Below are 14,838 nucleotides of genomic sequence, written 5' to 3'. Positions count from 1 at the left end.
CATAATCCGATGCATCTGTTGTCAGTGTTTGCCTGGCTGTTCCTTGTTGAGGTGACAAGCTTGAGCCCACCATTGAAACTCCTGTTGAAGGCATGAGATTAGTGGTATAACTGTTTCCAAACTTTGACAGTGTTGAGACCATGCATTCTTTAGGTACCATTGTAGTTTCCTTATATGCAGTTTGGCATATAGAATTAGTAGTATGCAGGATGCCGTGTAACCCAAGGCCTGCAGAATTTTTCTTCCAGGGAGTTGGGTCTTTGTTGCCATCAATTGAAAGTATTGAGTTAGTTGTCTTTGCTTGTCTGGCGTGAGGTAAGCCATCTGGGCCGTTGTGTTCAAGCTGGCACCCAGGAATATAATCTCTTGTGAGGGCACTAGTTTTGACTTCATTTTGTTTACTGTGTACCCCAGGCAACTTAGTAACTTTTTTACAAATGCCAGATGCTTTAAAAGAATGTCCTTGCTCTCTGCTTGAATCAGGCAGTCGTCCAGGTATGGATAAATTTGAATTCCTTTCTGTCTGCAAAATGCAATTACTGGTGCCAGGCACTTTGTGAAGACCCTGGGTGCAGTAGATAAGCCAAAGGGCAGTGCAGAGAATTGGTAGTGCATTGAACCAGCTATGAATCTGAGGTATCTTCTGCAGTTTTGTCTGATAGGGGCATGCAGGTATGCCTCTTTGAGGTCCAAAGTCACGAGCCAAGCTTTCTTGCCCAGCATGGGAAGATGCTGCTGTAATGTCAACATTTTGAATTTCGGAACATCCAGATAAGTGTTTAGAGATGAAAGATCCAGAATGGGCCTCCAGGCTTTGTCCTTTCTGGGAACCAGAAAAAGTCTTGAGTAGAATCCTTGTCCTTGCTCCTGTGATGGTACCTTTTGAATAGCTCTCATATTCATGAGTGCTGTAATTTGTTTTTGAGCCTCTGCCCATTGATTTGGTGGCAGATTTGGCATTCCTTTTAACCTTGGCAGAGTGTGAAAGTGGAACCTGTAACCTTGAAATACAATGTTGAGAACCCATTTGTCTTTGGTGATCATTTGCCAATTGTGGTAGAAGAGTGCCAGTTTTCCTCCCAAGGGGGCTGCCAAGAGGGATTTGTTTGGCAGCTGTAGTGGGAAGTCATTGGAGCTGCTTTTTATATGGTTGGGGCCTGTCTTCCCCTTCTTTCTGGCCTGATGCAACCCATTGTCGAAGCCTATAAGGACCTTATGTTTGACCTCTACTTCTTGGACGTCTGTATCTTCCCCTTTGAGGTCTGTCTGTAATTGGAAAGGACCAATTCTTAGTTGGCCAGTTTCTGCTAAATCTAGGAGGCTGAACCTGTAAGAAATCCTTCACCGTTTGCATAGATTTTGCCTTATCCTCCATTTTCTTTAATACCTCTTCTGCCTTAACTCCAAATAACACATCCTGCTGCAAAGGTGCATCCAATAATTTTGCTTTAACATGATCTGGTAATGTATGTTCTTTTAACCAAGCATGTCTTCTAATGACAGAGCCTGTAACTGCTGCTCTGCAGGAGGCCTCTAGAGAATCAAAACCACATTGTAAAGTATGCTTTCCCACTTGTTCAGCTGCATGCAATAAATCCTGCATTTCTTTAAAATTAGGAGGATCTGATTCTGGTAGCATTTTTTGTTTTAACTGAGACAGTAAAATTTGCTGATATTTTACCATGTGAAACTGGCAATTTAAGGCTCTCATTGCTAAAGTTGCAGACGTATATACTTTCTTTCCCCATCTGTCTAATGCTCTGGAATCTCTGTCAGAGGGAACTGGATTATTGGCTGATGAGGCCTTAACTCCTTTGGGTCCCTGAGAAATAGTTTTAGGGTCAGCTACAGGGCTTTTATACAGAAATTCATGTGAGTCAGGGACTCTGTAGTATCTGTCAGGTTTAACAGGGGCTGGAGGTAAGGAATCCGGATTTAAGCTGGATTCAGTATACACATCATCCACAATATCTAACACTGGCAGGATAGCAAGGGGTCTGTGTTGAGGTAATAGAAGGAAGTCTCTGAGCCTTTTCTTGGATTCTGAGTAATCCTGGCCTTCCCAGTGGAAATGCTCCCTCATGGTATGTAGGGTTTCCCCAAAGGAGTAGTCCTCAGGCGGTGAGGCTGATGGAATTGATTCCCCAGCATCAGAATCCTCATAAGGGGGTAAAGAATGTTCCAGGTCTGAGGATGAATCAGAAGAGATGGACACCTGGATGGATGAGTCATAGTCTGCATCCTGTCTAGGCCTTTTATGGGGGGGGGGTCCCTGATCAGAGTGATTAGGTCTTCGGCCTTTTTGAGCATTTGTTTCTTAGGCATGGAGGCCTGCTCTGGAGAATGTTGTATTTGTTTCTTTGATTTTAAAGGAGGCTTAGACTTAGCTGAGGGTTTAATGCTTAACTGAGTAGGTCTGAAGACACCCTCTGAAGCTGTGGGTTGCTCAGCTACTCTGGATTCCTCTGAAAGGTTAGTCTCGGAAGGCTGAATAACTTGTGCATCCGAAGGCCCAGCCATCTCCACGTGGGAGCCAGAGGCGGCCTGTGGTTCTACAGAAGCGGACGTCAGGGGCTGCGAAGGTGCCTCGCTGAAAACCGGAGAACCGGCGACTGGCCTAGAAGAGGCTTTGTCGTCAGTTTTAGGCCTCGGATGCCTATCCTTGTCTTTGCGCTTTTTGTGTATTCCGGTCGTCGGAAGTTCCGATGGCATGGTATAATTGAATTTTCTACCAAAATAATGTCGGGCAAAATCAAACCGACATTTAATAGTGCGCTTGTTAAACCTAGCACAAAACCGACAACCAGTGACGTAGTGGTCTGGGCCTAGGCATGGGATACAATAGGAATGGAAATCCTTATGAGGTATTTGCTTCCCACAAGAAATACAGTTATTAACTTTTACTGACATCGGTCTGAGGCAAGAAAAAGTTTCCCCGATGGGGTACTTAGCTTTTGTAGAAGACTTCGGTTCTGGATTCGGAATGAAAATCTCAGGAGACGGCTGACCAGCACTTGTGAACTGCTTTTGCTTTGGGCACCGCGCGGCAAGAAAGACTGGAGAAAATGGCATTGGCTGCATCTTATATACCCCTGTTGTACTGACGTCAGGGAGGAGGCGACAGCAACCGACACTGGACCAAGACTTTGGAACTCAGGCCGACTGGAGAACAGCCTGATGGCAGGATAACCCAAGTGTAATGACTGCAGCAGTGTAACACGATGAACATCAAGAAAGCCTGAGGAAGTGAGAGGGGCAACAGAGTTTCCTGAGTACTAAAAACATCCTGAAATAGAAACCTTTTCCTTTTTCCAAGGAGGAAACCTCCTGTATAGTCCCTTGTGATAGTAAGTCTTGAATGACCTGTGGAAAAAGGTGAAGTTGGTCTCTTGGGGGTTGTGGGGTGCCCATGAAGGTAGGAGTGGTTTTCCAAGTCATGAAGTAGCCTCTTTGGATAATAGACAGGACCCATTCATCTGTGGTAATGCTTGTCCATTTGGAAAGGAAATCAGAAAGGTGCTGGGAAAGTGGGATTTCTGAGAGAGTGGCCAAGGAGTCACAGACTACCTGGCTTGTCTGGAAAGGGGACCTTTTGAGAGATGAAGGCTGAGATCTAGGAGGAGTCTGCCTGCGTGTACCCTTCTTGTGTGATTGGGAAGGGTCACAGGTCTTATTCCTTACAAAATTAGGCTTAGAAGGGTAGTTCCTATGGTATTTAGGAACTCGGGAGACAAAAATATGTTTTAGCTCCTGTAATTCTTTTCATTTCTCTTGAAGGGATTTGAAGAGGGTTGCAGCATTAGCACCAAATAGGGTGGTATTGTCTAGGGGTGCTTCCATGAGTTTTGCCTTGAAATCCTCAGGCAAAGGCTGCAATCTCAGCTAAGAATATCTCATGAGGATAGAAAGTACAGTTGTGTATACTTACCATAAATGTAGATGTTCGAGTGTACTCACTGTTGCAGTCATTACATTTGGGTAATCTGCTGGCAGGCTGCCCTTTGTCAGCTTTAAGTCTTGGGTCCTGCATTGGTTGCTGTCTCCTCTTCCATGATGTCAGGTCATCTGGGGTATAAAACATGCAGCTGATGCCATTTTAATCAGTTTTTCTTGCCCCAGATGTCAGGTGCCCTCCAAATGGGGAACAAAATATATAAATATATATATGCATGTAATTTAGAACACAAAAAGTTTACCTTCATCTAAAAGCAAATACAACAAAAAAGCTTTTGAGCATAGTGAAGGAAAGAAGAGGTATAATAATAGAGCAGAAAGGGGGCTGGCGGTTGGGTAACCCGGACTGCAACAGTGAATACACTCGAACATCTACATTTATGGTAAGTGTACTATGTTCTTCATGTTTCACTGTTGCAGTCATTACATTTGGGTAGAATCCCAAACCTATGGATGGAAGGATGGAATTATACAGCATTAGGAGCGGCTATAAATGGCCCTGTAGGACAGCAGTGGCAAAGCCTGCCCTGGATTTAGAAAAGAGAGGTAAATGGTAATGCTTTGTGAACATATGAACTAAGCTCCAAGTAGCAGCTTCTAGAATGTCTTTGGTAGGAACCCCTCTGAGAAAAGCTGCAGAAGTAGATGCAGCCCTGATGGAATGGGATCTGATCCCCTTGGGGACAGGTTTACCATGGTGCATGTAGCACAAACGAATACAATGGCCTATCCATTTTGAAATAGTCTGCTTTGAGATAGCCTTCTCCTCTGCCCCTGCAGCAAATGCCAAAAGTAGTTGCTCAGACTTTCGTAGAGAGTTTGTCCTGTTTAAGTAGAATCTTAGTTGTCTGTGTACATCCAATGAATGCAGAATCCGCTCCCCCTTGTTCTGCGGATTTGGGAAAAAAGTTAGCAGATGAATGGTCTGGTTAAGAGCCACACTAGATACCACCTTAGGCATAAAAGAAGGTTTGGTCCTGAGGGCCACCCTGTCCGGATAAAAGATAATGAAAGGCTCCACTGCCATGAAGGCCTGTAGTTCTGAAATCCTTCTAGCTGAAGTGACTGCTAAAAGAAAAGCTGTCTTCCAAGAAAGAAATTTTAATTCTGCAGTGGCAGCTGGTTCAAAAGGAGGTAGGGTGAGTTTTTCCAGCATAAAATTGAGGTCCCATGCAGGAGTTGGAGCTCTCCTGGGAGGTCTAAAATTTTTGGCCCCTCTGAGGTACTGCTTTAGCAGGGGATGAGAAAAGAGAGGAGGCTCTGTGTTGTAATGAGCCAAGATGGCAGAGGCATGGATTTTCATAGAAGAAAAAGATAGGCCCTTGTGAAGCATCTCTGTTAAATATTGCAGAATCTGAGGAATATCGGGCATTTCTGTGTTTATTCCTTGTGCTTGGTTCCAGGCACAGAATCTCTTCCATTTATCAGCATAAGATTTTCTAGTACTAGGCCTTCTAGCCTCCAAAATGACATCCATCACAGGTTTACTGAGGAATGTGACTGGTGAAATTAGTTGATTAGCCATGCTGCAAGATTCAATGTTTGGAGCTGAGTGTGCAGAATTTGATAGTTCTGCTAAGACAACAGATTATTTATTTTTTTATTTGACATTTGTTGACTGGGCTAGTCTAGCTGGATATATGTCCATTTTCAGTAGAAGCCTGGGGAGAAAAGCTCCAGTATTTATTATTTTTTTTTTTGTGTGAGCAAATACTACATAATACAATGTATAGACTAATATCATACATAGTAATTACAATGAAATTTAATATAAAGAATTGACAAAAATGCATTGAGGTGTGAAGGGAAAGGTATTAGAGATATAGGGAGAGAAGAAAAGAGAAGAAAGAGAAAAATTTAAGAAAAAAAGAAAGAGGAGAGAGGGTTAGTACAACAGCATAGCCAGTGTTTATCGAGATACAGTTTTAGATTCCTTTTAAACAGTGGGAGTGAAGTGAGAGATGTAATCTCAGAGGATAGTTTATTCCATATTTTTCCAACAGCATTGGAGAACAAGCAATCTCCTGCTAAATTGTTAGTTTTAGTAGTATGGATCAGAAGTTTGTTTGAAGAGGATGAGGAGTATGAGGCAAGTACCATGGAGGAAGGTGTGACATGTTCCTTAGAAGTGGGTACCAATGTTGGCGAGGCCAGTCTGCAGCAATCAGAATCATGTTTGGTTTTTCCTGTCTGACTCTTAGTAAAACCTTGGAGAGCAGAGGCAGAGGGGGAAAGGCAGACAGTTGAAGGATAGAGCATCCACTTTCCAAGTTTTTTTGTGATGAATTCTTGTGCAGAATTTGTCCAACTGGTAGTTCTGGGGTGAGGCAAAATGATCTATGTCTGTGCTCCCCCATTTTTGTGTCAACATGCTGAAGATTTGCGGATCCAGTTTCCATTCGTGTGGGTCTGTTAGATTTCTGCTTAGGTTGTCTGCCAGAGTATTTTGCTTTCCTGGCAGGAATTGAGCTTGTAGATGTATTTGGTAAGTCAAGGCTGCGTTCCATAAGGCCATGGCTAGTCTGCAAAGGGGGTAGGAGTGGGTACCCCCCTGCTTGTTTATGTACCACATAACTGTGGTGTTGTCCATCTTTATCAGTAGTTGTCCTGGATGAAGGAAGTCCTTGAAGGCTGTCAGAGCATTCTGTACAGCTAGCATTTCTTTCTGGCTCATATGTAGGTGCATCTGAGTTGGGCTCCATTCGCTCTGAATGCATCTCCCTGACAGATGGGCCCCCCCCAAGCATAGTCTGAAGCATCTGTAGTCAGGGTTTGGGTGGCAGGGGGTAGAGTGAATGACAGTCCCTTGTTTTGGTGACAGGCTTATGCCCACCAAAGGAACTCCTGTTGCAGGCAAGGAATGAGAGGAATCATTGTTTCCAGGCTGTGACAATGTTGACTCCATAAGCTTTTTAGGTACCATTGAAGTTTCCTCATATGCAGTCTTGCATATGGAATTAGTAGAATGCAGGATGCCATTAACCCCAAAGCCTGCAGAATTTGTCTTGCAGATAGCTGGGTTTTTGTGGCCACTTGTTTGAAGTATGTTATCAATTGAACTTGTTTCTCTGGCGTGAGGTAAGCCATCTGGGCAGTTGTATTCAAGCTTGCACCCAGGAATGTAATTATTTGAGAGGGTACCAGTTGTGATTTATTTTTGTTTATGGTGTACCCTAGGCATGTTAGAAGCCTTTTTACAAACGCCAGATGTTGTAGAAGAGTGTCCTTGTCCTCTGCCTGAATTAGACAATTGTCCAGATAAGGATAAATTTGAATGTTTCTTTGTCTGAAAATGCAATCACTGGTGCCAGACACTTTGTGAAGACCCTGGGCGCAGTAGATAAGCCAAAGGGCAGTGCAGAGAACTGGTAATGCAAATAGCCTGCTTTGAAGCGGACGTATCTTCTGCAAGATTCCCTGATTGGGATATGCAGGTAAGCCTCTTTTAAATCTAGAGTTACCAACCAGGCATTCTTTCCTAGCATAGGCAGTAGCTGTTGTAGAGTCAGCATCCTGAATTTTGGAATGTCCAGGAAAGTATTTAGAATGGATAAGTCCAGAATTGGACGCCATGATTTGTCTTTTCTGGGTACCGGGAAAAGTCTTGAATAAAAGCCTTGTCCTTTTTCCTTTTCTGGTACTGGTTGAATAGCCCCCATATCCATGAGGGATATGACTTGCTTCTGGGCCTCTGCCCACTGATTTGGAGGCAGATCTGGCCATCCATTTGGAGTGGGCAATGTGTGGAAATGAAACCTGTACCCCTGGGATACTATATTTAAGACCCACTTGTCCTGGGTAATTAGATGCCAATTTTGAGCATGAAGTGCTAGTTTTCCCCCCCAACGGGGCTGCCAAAAGATAAGTGCTTGGAAATGGCAGAGGAAAGTCATTGAGACTGTTTACCATAGGGTGGTGCTTTGCTACTTCCTGATTTGGAGGTGGAAGCACCCCATTGTTTTGTCCTGTAAGATCCTTGTGACTGAAACCTGGAGCCTTGGAGTGTCTGGTTTTGACCTGAATGGCTCTGTTGGGTACTGAAAAGGACCAGTTCTTAATAGGCCAGTGCCTACTGAACCTGGGTGGCTGCACTTACAAGAAATCTTTTACAGTTTGCATAGATTTAGCTTTGTCTTCCATCTTTTTCAAAACTTCTTCTGCCTTATTACCAAACAGACTGTCCTACTGTAAAGGATCATCCAGCAATTTAGCTTTAACATCATCAGGCAGATTTTGCTCCTTGAGCCAAGCATGCTTTCTTGTCACAGATCCAGTTACGGCGGCTCTGCAGGAGGCCTCCAAGGAATCAAAACCACATTGCAAAGTATGCTTTCCAACTTGTTCAGCTGAATGCAATAAATCCTGTAACTCCTTATTTGTCACACAATCAGAAATCAACATAATTTTCTGCTTCAGTAAGCCCATGACATGCTGTTGATATTTAAGCATATGAAATTGACAGTTTAAAGCCCTGATTGCCAGGGTTGCAGACATATAAACCTTCTTACCCCATCTATCCAGTGCCCTGGAGTCTCTATCAGAAGGGGTAGGATTTTTAGCAGTAGAAGCCTTAATACCCTTGGGATCCTGAGAAATTGTTTCAGGGTCAGCAGTAGGATTTTTGAAAAGAAACTTGTGGTAGTCAGGAACCCTGTAATATCTGTCTGGCTTACTAGGAGCCGGAGGCAAGGAATCAGGAGCAATGCTAGATTCTGAGAAAACATCATCAACAATGTCTAAAACAGGAGGTATAGCCAAAGGCCTATGCTGAGGAAGAAGAAGAAAAACCCTAAGCCTCTTTTTGGTTTCTGAAAAATCTTGACTCTCCCAATGAAAATGTTCCCTTAAGGTATGCAAAGTCTCTCCAAAAGAAAAATCCTCAGGAGGAGAAGCAGAAGGGAAGGATTCTTCTGCATCAGAGTCCTCATAAGGGGGAAGAGAAAATTCCTGATCAGAAGAGGAATCAGAAGAAATGGAAACCTGATCTGAAGATTCATAATCAGTACCTTGCTTAGGCCTCTTAGTAGGAGGGGGTTGGGAACCCCTGATCAAGGTAATTAAATCCTCAGCCATTTTGATCATTTGTTTTTTAGGCATAGGGGCCTGAGCATGTGGCTCATGCGTCATTTTTTTAGACACAGAAGTTGGTTTTGGCCTTGTTTTTGATGAAGGTGTCTGTTTAATATACAAATCTTTAGGCCTGAAAACACCCTCAGAAGCCGGTGCTTGCTCAGCGGCTCCAGACCTATCCAAGGGAGAGACATCCATGGGTTCAATACTTGGAGAATCTCGCGGCATACCGGACTCCGAATGGGTCTTGGTTGAGGCCTGCGACTCAAAAGTAGCGGGCATCAGGGTCTGCGAAAGTGCCTCAGTGAGCACTGAGTACCGGTGAACCAGCGACTGGCTTAGGAGTAGCTTCGTCATCGGTTTTGGACCTCGACGGTCTGTCTCTGTCTTTTTCTTTGTGTTTTTTGTGAATTCTGGTAGTTGGATTGCTAACCGACGACATTTCAGGATAGTTAAATCTTGAACCAAAGTATTTAGAAGCAAAAATATACCGACGCTTAATAGTGCATTGGTTAAATTTAGCACAAAACCGACAGCAAGGCATGTTATGGTCAGGGCCTAGGCAAGGAATACAGTACAAATGAAAATCCTTATGAGGTATATGCTTCCCACAAGTAATACAATTATTAACTTTTACTGACATTGGTAAGGAGCAAGTTTCCCCAACGATGTACTTAGCTTTAGTTCGGTTCTGAAACTCGAAAACAAAAATTTCAGGAGTCGGCCGACCGGTACTTGCGAACTGCTTCTGCTTCGGGCACTGCGTGACAAGAAAGACTGATTAAATGGTGTCGGCGGCATGCTTTATACCCCTGACAACCTGACGTCATGGAAGAAGAGACAGCAACCGACGCAGGACCCAAGACTTTGTTATTCAGGCCGACTGAGGGCAACCTGCCAGCACATTATCCAAATGTAATGACTGCAACAGTGAAACATGAAGAACATCCAGATGCTGCTGATCTTGCAGAAATCTCAGATGTTTCATAACTGCACTTTATGGAGTGCCTGATAACCTAGGAGAAAACTGCCAAGAGGGAAGAGAGCTGGGATTTGGCTGCAGAATCTGGAAGACCTGTCAGAAGTTGAGAGGCCTGAGAACATATTTAGACATGTCTGTCTGATAATTAATGGCCCTAAAAGCCACAGTAGAAGAGGTATAGACCTTTTTTCCCAGTCCTCTCCATCATTTTACTGTCCTTATCAGAGGGTAAGAGGTTGGTGGAGGGCAGTCATTTAGAGGGTTTATCAGCAGTGTGTGAAATCACAACTGGGTCTGCAAGAGGGCATTTGTACAGATAGCTGCTGTCTTCGGGGACTTTATAGAACCTGTCTTGCCTTTTGGGTGCAGTAGGTTGTGAGCCAGGGTTTTTGGATGCTGCACAAAAAGCATCTTGAAAAGCTGGTAAAACAGGTGGGATAGCTGAAGGGGCAGGAGAGTCTAGTTGTAAGAGGTCATAATACCTGTTTTGTACTTCCAAAATGTGGGAGTTTCCCACTTGAAAAAAAAAAACTCATTCTGGAGACAGTTTCTCCAAATGTAATATCCTCTTTAGAAGAGTCTCCATTGTTAAAATCAGCTTCAGGGGAGGCATAACCCAGGTGAGAGTCAATTTGAGTGCAGTAGGCCAAGGACTCATCTGAAGATGAATCATCTTCTTCAGAGGTCTCTTGTTCAACAGTAGCACTCCTGGGTGGAGGGGAAATAGGAGATACACGAGCAGGAGGCTGCAAACTGGAAGGTCTAAGTGACAAAAAGGCATTCAAGATTCCTTGAGAAAAAGCTTGCCAGTCTGGGGAAGGATTCTTTGTGGGTGACACATGCTTTTGTTTGTGTTTCCTTTTCAGTGAAAGGCCTGCCCTAGGCTCTGGCCCCGACATCGGCAAGACCTCAATGGAAAGGGCAGGAGAGGTACTGTGAGGAAAGTCTGAAGGAGCGAGCCGTGGTTCCCCCTTACTGTCCAAAGTGGATGTCTGTGATACCTCTGTGGACGTGCTGAAGGAACCCTCCCTAGTGGCTTCTAAATGAATACCCACCAAAGGAGGAGCACCAGGCACCATACGTACCTCTGGGCCTTGAGAGGGATGTCTGGGATCAGAGGTGCAGCTGAAGTTTCAGGCCTTACCCTTTTCACCTTTTTCTTCAGGGACTCACCCGATGGACCTGGAGTACCTTCCATAGTGAGCGCTATTCGCTTTAGTCTCTGGTTCTCATGACATATGTTAAGGGAAGACAGATGACTATGGAGTGTTTTAGGAATGAACACCTGACAAATGGCACACGGCTTGTAGTCGTGATCAGAACCCAGACCTAAAAGACATTGGTCATGGTTGTCTGTGTGGAATCTGTCTTCCACAATGGCACTTGCCCTTCTTGGATGGCAACCTCTTACAAGCATGCAGTAGCAAAAGTATAAATTAAAGTTTTCCCCAATGAGGCACTTATCTGAATGAAGAATAATTTTGGCAATCAGGCAAAAAGTAAAAGCTATTGTTCGGACTGGCGGCAAAGAAGTTCTAAGGATGGTACGTGCACATGTCACTTATATGGCGACGGCTGTTTCTATGTGCATTGTTGCACATACCTAGCAGTAGCTTAAGTCTTTGGTATACTGGCTGAATGGACATTTGGGTCGCCTAGGCAGGGAATCCCTCATGTTATGAATACTGCAACATACAAATAGAAGGACATCTGTAATTTACTTGTCTAAAGGGGAAATCGTAAATGTGGCAATGATATCCTCAATTAACAGCTGAGAAAGGAGCTGTGAATATTTTCTTAAGACTGTCCCAGTGGCATATAGTCTAGATCTGCATCAGCAGCATAAGCACATTTAATGCCATGATTACCAAGCTGAAAGGCTGCTTGTATGAATTGTACTAAGTGTCCTCTAGAGCCTACCTATGGGATATCAAGTTCCAACATCTGCTTTAAGACATAGTTCTGGAACTTAAATAAGAGCCTGGCAGTTTAGATCTCTGAATACTAAAGCAACAAACGTACAAGTCTTCTTGGCCGACTGGGGAACCACCTGATGGCAGGATAACCCAAGTGTAATGACTGCAGCAGTGTAACACGATGAACATCGTACAAGTCTTCTTACAATACTTACCCAGGAGTCTACACTCCTTGTTGGGAAGGGTATTTCTATTTGGTAGGATTTAGACCACTTTAGTAGTTTAGAGAGTGTACCATGGTCTGCCTCTTTCTTTTTATAAAGAAAGCTGTTGTACACTTGGACACTATAAAACTGTTTGGCCATTTTGGGGCTGTAGGGTGAGACTCTGGCTCTTGTGAATTTGCTTCAACCATACTCAGTAATGCTCCTTGTACTTAGGTAACTGCCATTGGCTTAGGGTGGTCGCAACTCAGTAACTCTAAATCCCTGCTTTAGGCATAAGTCATCTTAACAGTCTACCATTGAAAGTGGTCCCTCAAAAGCATCAAGTTATCCTGAAAGCTGAGGTCTGGAGAGGAGTCTGGGGCTACTGTGTCCTCACTGTCTGTATGCCCTCCTTCTGGGTGATGTCAGGATACTAATTATTTCTGATTAAAATGGGTGGAGAGCCCTGCGTACATTTGTGGGGATGTTCATTCAATGTTGAAGGACTGATATGGCCTGCTTGCAGCCAGATTAAGAAACTATGGAACAGTAAGAAACAATCCAGGTTGTTGACTCAGTCCTCAGATATTAGCCTGAAATCTGTAGTTTGGGCTAACTACAGGAATTCCTCCAGTCTGATACACTGTCATTCTCATCCCCTATTAAGAGAAGAAAAGCTCTCATCCTCCTGCTTGATCAGTAGGTGCCCTTCTCTGCAGGTAGCATGGAGTAGTTGTCATCTGAAAGCTGTGTTCAGTCCAAGCTAATGTACCACAGTTCCCCTTAGGGTCTTCATCAGGGATAGGTAACTCTTTAAATGCCAGGCCTGGGGTATTTACAAGTGCTATCTCATTACTTGCATCCTCGGACCAAGGACTCCCTGCTGTACTCTGATTCTTCACGCCTAGAGTGCGACTTTTTATGCACAGACATCAGGGTGAGTACTACCAGATGCCATAGAAGTTCTATGGATAAATGCATCTAACATTTTGAGACTTTAATGAGCTACAACAGAGTCCCCTATGATCTTTACAGTTTTTAGCCTAATGCTCTTAAAGATTGTCCAAACAATATACATACTTCTTATGCCTGTCTTTTAAATTAATTTGTTTTTTTGCAAGTGCACTTGTTTTGCTTATCCAGCATCTCCAGACCTACATTTGGAAAAATCTGGTCTCAAGATGATGCCTAAAAAAATCAAATTCCAATCAGCAAAAAACTATAAACAGCAAAACTTTCTATTAAAAAGGGTAATAAACCCCATACTCCAGTGGTTACTATGCCTGAACCAGTGGACTATACAAATGTCTGAATTGATAGCACTACTTTGCAAGAAAGAACTGAAGATGGATGACCATACTTATGCCTTTACACTGAGACATGGACACATTCAGAGGTAAAGTGGAAATGTTAGATTGGTACAAAGGGGGAAGGGGATCATCTCAGTCTCTGACCTGATGTAGTATTCTTCCTGTAGCAGAGATCCTTGAAGTTATGACTGCAGCAGTGACTTACACAAAGAAAATCTGTCTTTAATTAACAAAACTGAAAAAAATATCTTGTCCAAAGGGGATGCCACTGTGATGCAGTAGTTATCACTGCTGCCCCACCATGTTTGGTTCTCTAGGGTGGTTTATAGCTGAGGTCCCCTTCATGCCATGTCTGCATATCTTTCCTTTCTACATGTGGCTTTTCACCAACAGCTCCATTTCCTACCACATCTCAAAGATGTGCGTCAGGGGAACTGGTGTTCCTGCAAACTACCCATATGTTGATCTGTATCCCATGATGGGTTGATGTCCCATTCAGGGTTAGTCTGTCTGTCTTATGTCTACCGAGTGCCAGGAAGGGCTCCAGTACTGGTCTCTCTCTGAAATGTTTGGAGAGAGTAGTCAGAAAATTATGAAATTAATTTATCTGACAAGTTAAATGTACTGTATTACAAAGCAATACTGAGGAAAAGATGAGACTTCACCTGGAATAATTATTTGTATTCCTGTTTTGATTTATCTGATTTGCTTGCTGGATGGTACTGCTTAGTCACTTCTAACTGCTATGTGATTCTCCACGAGTTGGTCATGGGCTCCTTGAATCCTCTGAGCTTTTGAAACTGTTCTAGCAATTCAAAAATGGACCAATATGCAAGTTAAACATGATTAAAACATACACAAAATGCAGAGTGCAATTTAGTTTTAGTACCACATACACCCCCCCCCCAGCTGCTCTGTAACAAACCTTAACCAAACATTACTTGCATGGGCTTGTGTCACCACCCGTTACATCCTGTGTGAATGCATTGTTAGTACTTATCAGGAATATTAATAATGCAACTGCAGAATTGAAACAGTTCTGCAATTGTGCCAAAACAATGGAAATAAAAATGTAATAAGAGAAATAATAATAACAGTAATAATACTACTATTACTACTAATAATAACGTAATAATAGCTATAAAAAATAATGCAGTAATTTACTTACAGTACATAGCAGTACTGTGTCAATGGACAGCTAAATCAGTGAAAGCTGAGCAGTACGAGACATCCAAATGACACACTAAAAAAATTAAGCAAAACAGCAAATTAGTCACTAACAATTCCCAGCAATACATACTTGTCATATAACTATAAATACAGAAACATTGTGGGTGGCAAAATATTACTTGAAATCATGCAAAATGTAATAGTACTAAAATCGCTCCAAAATGAAAATG

The sequence above is a fragment of the Protopterus annectens genome, chromosome 4.part0, assembly GCF_019279795.1.
Source record: "Protopterus annectens isolate FY-2018-M chromosome 4.part0, PAN1.0, whole genome shotgun sequence".
Lineage (NCBI taxonomy): Eukaryota > Metazoa > Chordata > Ceratodontiformes > Protopteridae > Protopterus > Protopterus annectens.
The sequence above is the reverse complement of the archived record's forward strand: the minus strand, read 5'-3'. Positions refer to the sequence as shown.